The 7,584-nt window shown below is 37.3% G+C and overlaps 1 pseudogene; it reads right to left on the reverse strand.

Moving 5' to 3' along the window:
• Positions 1-5,791: 5,791 nt before the first annotated feature.
• LOC116418783 lies at positions 5,792-6,693 on the reverse strand (annotated as a pseudogene).
• Between the last annotated feature and the right edge of the window lie 891 nt (positions 6,694-7,584).

Consider the following 7,584-nt stretch of genomic DNA (forward strand, 5'->3'; position numbering starts at 1 on the left):
AAAGAAAGAAAGAAAGAAAGAAAGAAAGAAAGAAAGAAAGAAAGAAAAGGAAGGAAGGAAAGAAGGAAAGGACAGGAAAAGAAAAGAAGAGAAGAAAAGAAAGGCAACTTCCTGCTTCGGTTTCAATATGTAAAGTGCTTGGGAGTCATCACTCCCATTCTCACAAGAGAAAAGCTGAACAAACGGAAAATCAATGACTTTTCTTAGATCTGTCAGAGAACTGAGGTCACAAGGCAAGCTACCTCCACAAAACTAGAAAGACAAACAAATAAAATCACAGCCAAGTTCAGTTTACCAGGAGGGAACAGAAGCTGGTCAGTAACTAACGGAAATATTAAATGGTAATTTTGACAAATTCCAGGAGGCTGAGTGTTGTCTAGCTTAAGAGTTAAAAACTCCTGGGGTTCCAATCTTAGTGAAGCCCCCCACTCTTTTGGGTTTTACCTCCAGGAATCGCACCATGCTCTCTGGTGAAGATCAGAGAAAAATCCCTTCCTGTTTCAGGAAGAAGGGGAAAGTAATCTTTTTGAAATATGTCCCTATTAAAAGTAGCCATTTTGAAATACACACAGAGTATTCACCAAAGTAGTTCTTTGAAACAACTTTACTATAGCCTTATCTGACCTGAGGAAATGACAATTAGACAAGTCTAGCCTCCACCTTCACCTCCACCTCCCAGCTTTCTTGTATCACAAAGGAGAGAGAAAAAATGGCTAAGCAAGACTTCTGACGATCAAACCCAGGGATTCAGGCTCACTAAAATATTGAGATTTAATCATTATAGAACACTTCCCTGCCCCAGCATCTTAACACCACATCCACAGGACTCTATTATGGACAGTGGATTACAACTGAGAAAACTGTGAGACACAGACTCTGTTTAAGGAGTTCATAGGAAATCCAAAGACAACAGAGGAAAGAAATAAACAAGGGAACTAGAGGAAACAGAAGCCTCTGGCACCCATAGCCACAGCAAACATTAAACATGGTCAGCTCCTAGCCAGACTAACATAGAACCTCACAATAAAAGCCTAGTTATCTCAGTTCCTATTACCCAGTATGTTATAGCTGCCTTTCATTAAAAAATTACAAGTCATGATAGATGGTAAGAAAAAAACATAATCTGAAAAGAAAAGGCAAGCATGAGAATCAGACTCAGATATGACATAGATTTTGAAATATCAAATAGAGAATTTAAATATAACTAATATGTGAAGGTCTCTAATGCAAAAAAGTAGGCAACCTGCAAGAACAGCTAGATGGATAATGCAAGCAGAGAGAAGGAAATTCTTTCTATGAGGCCAATATTACCCAAATGCCAAAGCCAGGTAAATGATTACAAGAAAGAAAAAAAACTGAGATATAGAAATCCTCAACAAAATGTTAGCAACTGAATCCAACATATACCTAAATGTTAAATGCAAAAGCTATAAAACTTTTAGATGATAACAGGAGAAAATCTAGAGGACCTTGGATTTGGTGATGGATTTTTAGGTAAAACATCGAAAGTACAATGCATAGAAGAAAAAATTGGTAAGTTGGATCTTACTAAAATTAAAAACTTCTACATTGTGAAAAGCGCTGTCATGAGGATGAGAAAACAAGTCACGGACTGGAAATAAAAGTTAGCAAAACACATATTTGATAAAGGACTTGTATCCAAAATATACAAAAAATTTCTTAAAACTTAATAAGAAGAAAACAAACAACCCAATTTAAAAATGGGCAAAACATTTGAACAGACATCTCACCGAAGAAGACATACAGATAGAAAATAAGCATGTGAAAAGATGTTCACAAGATTTTAATAAGAAAATTACAAATTAAAATGAGATGTTACTACATGCTTATTAAAATGGCTAAAATCTGAAACACTGACAACATCAAATGCTGGCAAGGATATAGAGCAGCAGGAATTCTCATTCATTGCCACTGGGATTGTATAAAGACATGATCACTTTGGATGACAGTTCAGCAGTTTCTACAAAGCCAAACATAGTCTCTCCATACAATCCAGCAATCTTCTAGATATTTACACAATTTAGCTAAAACCTTATGGCCACACAAAAATTTCACAGATATGTGTATAGGAGCTTACTAATAATTGCCAAAAACTGTAAACAGTAAAGATGTTCTTCAAAAGACAAATGGATAAGCAAACTGTGGTATAACTGGACAAAGCAACATCATTTAATAATAAAAAGAAACAAGCTATCAAGCCACAAAAAGACATGGAGGAAACTTAAATGCATATTGCTAAGGGAAGCCAGTCTGAAAGAAGGCTCCATATAGTATAAGCCTGACTATATGACATATAGACAAGGCCAAATTATAAAGACAGTAAAAAGTTTAGTGGTCATCATGGGTTCAGAGAATGGGTGAAAGGGATAAATAGGTGAAACTCTGGGGTTTTTAGGTCAATGAAACTATTCTGTATGATATTGTAATGGTGAATACATGACATTATTTGTGAAAAGCCATAGGCTGTACAATACAAAAAGTATGCCTTAATGTAAACTATGGATTTTAGTTAATAATAATGTATCAATATCAGTTCATTAATTATAACAAATGTACCACAGTAATGCAAGATGTTACTAATATGGAAACCTGTGAGGAGGATGGTGTCATATGGGAACTATCTGTTCTATCTGCTCAAATTTTGCTATAAATCTAAAACTGTTCTAAAATGGAAAACATATCCAAATAAGAAGGAAAAAAGAAGGAAGGAGGGAAGGAGGAAGAGAGAGAAAAGAAGGGAGAAAAGGTAGAGAGGGAGAAACAAGCATTACAGATACAAAGGAAGTTCCCAAAGTCCATCCCTTCTTCTTCTCTTCCCCCCAAGAGGGATATTGTCCCTAAAATGTCCTAAAATGGGGATATTTTTCCATGTATTATTTTACATGTATTATTTACATATTTTACATGTTTTCCATGTATTATTTTACACACACATCTTTACAAACAATAGATCACATTATTTTGGTAATGCCCATTTCCTACTTTATGTTTTTTTGCTAATGACTTACTACTTGCTGTTTATTTTAGACTATGGAAATGATGTTAGACAATTTTATATATATGACATATTGAACATATTCATTATTTCCAACTACATTAAAAATAATTTACATGCAAAATGAAATCAATTAATTTTAGGTGAGCAATCTGATGAGTTTTGATAAATGTATGCAGTGGTATGACAATCACAATAATCTTGACATAGAACATATCCATTGACCCTAAAAATCCCCTTGCAACCTCTTTACAGTCATCTCCCTCCACCATCACCTAGCTTTTGGCAATCAGTGACATACTTTCTGTAATTATATTAAACAATTTTGTTTTTTGCATTAAATTGGAATTTGTCATTTGACATTGGCACACATTCTTAAATAAATGTGGTTGTTATATGTCATTTTTAATATGCATTTCTCACTTTATGTTTTTTTGCTATTGACTTATTACTTGCCATTCATTTTAGACCATGGGAATGATGTTAGACAAATGGCAGATTAGAGAAATTTTCTTATTTGAGTTCAAAATGGGTCGTAAGGCAGCAGAGACAACTCGCAACATCAACAATGCCTTTGGCCCAGGAACTGCTAATGAATTTCCAGTACAGTGGTGATTCAAAAAGTTTTGCAGAGAAGACGAGAGCCTTGAAGATGAGGAGCATAATGGCTGGCCATCGGAAGTTGACAATGATCAGTTGAAAGCAATCATTGAAGCTGATCCTCTTACAACTACATGAGAAGTTGCCAATGAACTCAATGTTGACCATTTATGGTCGTTCACCATTTGAAGAAAATTGAAAAGGTGAAAAAGCTTAATAAGCAGGTGCCTCATGGGCTGATGGAAAATTTTAAAAATTGTCATTTTGAAGCATTATCTTTTTTTCTACACAAGAACACTGAACCATTTCTCAATCAAATTGTGACATGCAATGTAAAGCGGATTTTGTATGACAACCAGTGATGACCAGCTCAGTGGATGAACTGAGAAGTTCCAAAGCACTTCCCAAAGCCAATCTTGCACCAAAAAAAGGTCATGGTCACTGTTTGGTGGTCTGCTGCTGATCTGATCCACTACAGCTTTCTGAATCCCAGTGAAATGATTACATTGGAGAAGTATACTCAGCAAATTGATGAGATGCACCAAAAAGGGCAATGCCTGCAGGTCACATTGGTCAACAGAGAGGACCTGATCCTTCTCCACAACAACACCTGACTGCACATTGCACAACCTATGCTTCAAAAGTTGAATGAATTGGACTACAAAGTTTTGCCTCATCTGCCATATTCACCTGACTTCTCACCAACCAACTACGACTTCTTCAAGCATCTTGACCACTTTTTGCAAGGAAAATGCTTCTACAACCAACAGGATGCAAAAAATGCTTTCCAAGAGTCTGTCAAATCCTGAAGCAAGGATTTTTGTGCTACAGGAATAAAAAAACTTATTTATTGTTGGCAAAAATGTGTTGATTGTAACTGTTCTTATTTTGATTAATAAAGATGTGTTTGAGCCTGGCTATAATGATTTAAAACTCATGGTCTGAAACCACAATTATTTTTGCACCAACCTAGTTTTGCCTTTTTCAGAATTTTATGTAAGTGGAATTACACAGTCTATAGGCATTTATTTCTACTTTCTTTTACCTAGCATAATACTTAAGACACTTGTCATTTGTCTGTATCAGTAGTTTATTTCTTTTTGTTTCTGAGTGGTACATCTTTGTACTGGTCCTCCACAAGTTATTTATTCCTTTACCTGTTGATGGACATTTGGCTTCTGTCCAGTTATGGGCTATTAAGAGTAAAGCTGCTATGAAGATTATGTACAAGCCTTTTTATGGGCACATGCTTTCATTTCTCTTAGGCAATACCTAAGATTGAAATGGCAGCATGGAAGAACAGGTTTATTATTATTATTATTATTTGATGGTGTTTTTCTCTTGTTTCCCAGGCTAGAATGCAATGGCATGATCTTGGCTCACTGCAACCTCCCCCTCCTGGGTTCAAGCGATTCTTCTGCCTCAGCCTCCCTAGTAGCTGGGATTACAGGCCTGTGCCACCATGCCCAGTATTTTTAGTAGTGATGGGGTTTCACCATGTTGGTCAGGCTGGTCTCGAATTCCTGACCTCCGGTGATCCACCCACCTCAGCCTCCCAAATTGCTGGGATTACATGCATGAGCCACCATGCCTGGCCAGTTTTATGTTTTTTTAAAAACTGACAGTTTTCCAGTGGTGTTCCAGGTTATGTTCCCACAGTGTATGATAATTCCAAGTGCTCTGCTTCCTCACCAACACTAGGTGTGATTGGCCTTTTTAATTAGAACCATTTTTATGGGTGTGTAGTGACAGCTCATTGTGGTTTTGGTTTACGTTTCCTTTATAAACAGCAATGTTGAGCATCTATCTTATGTGCTTATTTTCCTTCTCTATGTCTTCTTTGATTAAGTTTCTGTTTAACTCTTTTGCCCATTTTTATTTGGGTTGTTTGTCTTATTATTGAGTTGTGTGGGTTATTTATATATTTCGGATACAAATTCTGTATCTGAAATATTTGAAATTATTTTCTTAGTCTGTGGCTTTACTTTTTATTTCCTTAAATTTCTTTTGAGTACCAAGAGTTTTTAATTTTGATGAAATCCAATTTTTTTATTTTATACTTTGTACTTTTGTGTCCTAATTATAAAAAAAAAATTTTTTTTTAACAACTGATGTTTATTTCCATTTTGGAAACAACCTTATTTCCATTTTGCTTAGAAGCCTGCAGAAAATGGCTTAAGACCACTCAGTGGTTTTTCCTACCCATTCAGTGGCCCAAGCAGTAGGAGCTGTGGACCAGTCTTCCATGGCAGGTTGAGTGCTTCAGTCTTCAGTAGGGACCTGCTGAACAGACACAGGGGGCACCTGTGACCTGCACACCTTCAGAGCAGGCTGCAACCTCAGGCTGAGTAGCAGTGCACTCAGGAGCCAGGGCAGTCCCTTCACCCTGAAATTCTTCCTTAGCTTCAGCATTTTTAGCAGCAGCATGCTCTTTCTTTTCAATCTCTGTGGGATCTCTGTAGATGTAGAGATCAGGCATGACCTCCTATGGGTGTTCACAGAAGATGGTGCCACACATGTGCAGAACTTCCCAGGCTGGCATCTACCACATCAAACCCACCAAATGAGCACCCTTGTTGTTGCAGGGCAACAACAAGGCAGCCCCCAGAATTACAGCAATTTCCACAGCACAGAGGAGAATCTGTGTGACCCAAAGCAATGGTGGGCAGGTTAGCATAAGCATCTTTGTGAGAGCCTGGTGGTCAGCCCTGGGATCAGTAATTGCCAAAAGCCATGGCTCCCAGAAGGCTGCCTTGATCTGGTTAGTGAAAGTTTCAAGAGTGAAACAGCCAGCAATAAGAGTGACTCCAGTGGCAGCAGCAAACTTCAGCACAGCCCACTGAGGGCGTAACACTGACATTAGCAGGGTTTTCAAGGGCAACCATGGCGCGAGCTGCCAGAAGAAGCTTCTCCCAGGTCCTCTTCAGATTTAGGAAGCAGATTCTGTCACTTTTCCTTTTATAGGTGTACTGTTCCATTTGGAAGTCAAGGTTGATGTCACCTAATTGGGTCCATGCTGCAAGAAACTTGAAGATATTCTCCTTCTTCATTTGCAGGATATCAAGGGCTTCAGACATTGTGAAAGTTTCCCTTTAAGTTACAATGGAATCCAGAACAATGCCATATGGGCCCTCCTCTGGGTAGTCCAGAAAGTCTAATTATGAAAACTTTATCTGACTTGTGACTGCTTGTATTTTCTCTTATGTCTTCTAGAAGTTTTATGCTGTTGACTCTTACCTTAAGGTCTTTATCTATTTTGAATCAATTTTTCTTTATGGAGTGAGGTAAGAAGCAAGGGTAACTTTTTAGCATATAAATATCCAATTGTTCCAGCACCAATTGTTGAAACAATTATCCTTTCCCCCATTTAATTCCCTTGGTATCTTTGTCAAGAATCAATTGACAACGATTGCTAACAGATTTCCAGAAAGACGTGAGAAGCACAGTAGCCTACTAAGCATAACAATCGTTTTACTAAAAAAGAAGTTAAAGAAAATAGTTTTTTTTAAGTTTCTGCGCATTGTTCTGAAGGCATACAGCAAAACGAAGAAAAATTTATTCCAGAAAATTTACTAAATTCTTGGTAACAGCATAGTCTGTGTAGATAAAAGAAAAGCTTTAGCCAACTTAAATTTAAAGGAGTTTAATTGAGCAATGAACGATTCTCAAATTGGGCAGCCCCCAGAATTACAGCAAATTCACAGAGACTCCAGTGCAGTCATGTAGTGGAAGAAGATTTATAGACAAAAAGGGGGAAATAATGTACAGAAATTGGAAGCGAGGTACAGACCAGCTGGGTTGGTTCCAAGTTGGCATTTGCCTTATTTGAACACAGCTTGAACACTCAGCAGTGTATAAATGGTCAAAGTACAGCCACTGGGATTGGCCAAGACTCAGCTATTGTTTCAGGTGCATTCTTCTAAGTTAGGTTTTCTATCTTGTCTGCCTATTAAACTAGGTTGTAGTTT

Source organism: Piliocolobus tephrosceles, chromosome 5 (assembly GCF_002776525.5).
Source record: "Piliocolobus tephrosceles isolate RC106 chromosome 5, ASM277652v3, whole genome shotgun sequence".
NCBI classification, from domain to species: Eukaryota; Metazoa; Chordata; class Mammalia; order Primates; family Cercopithecidae; genus Piliocolobus; species Piliocolobus tephrosceles.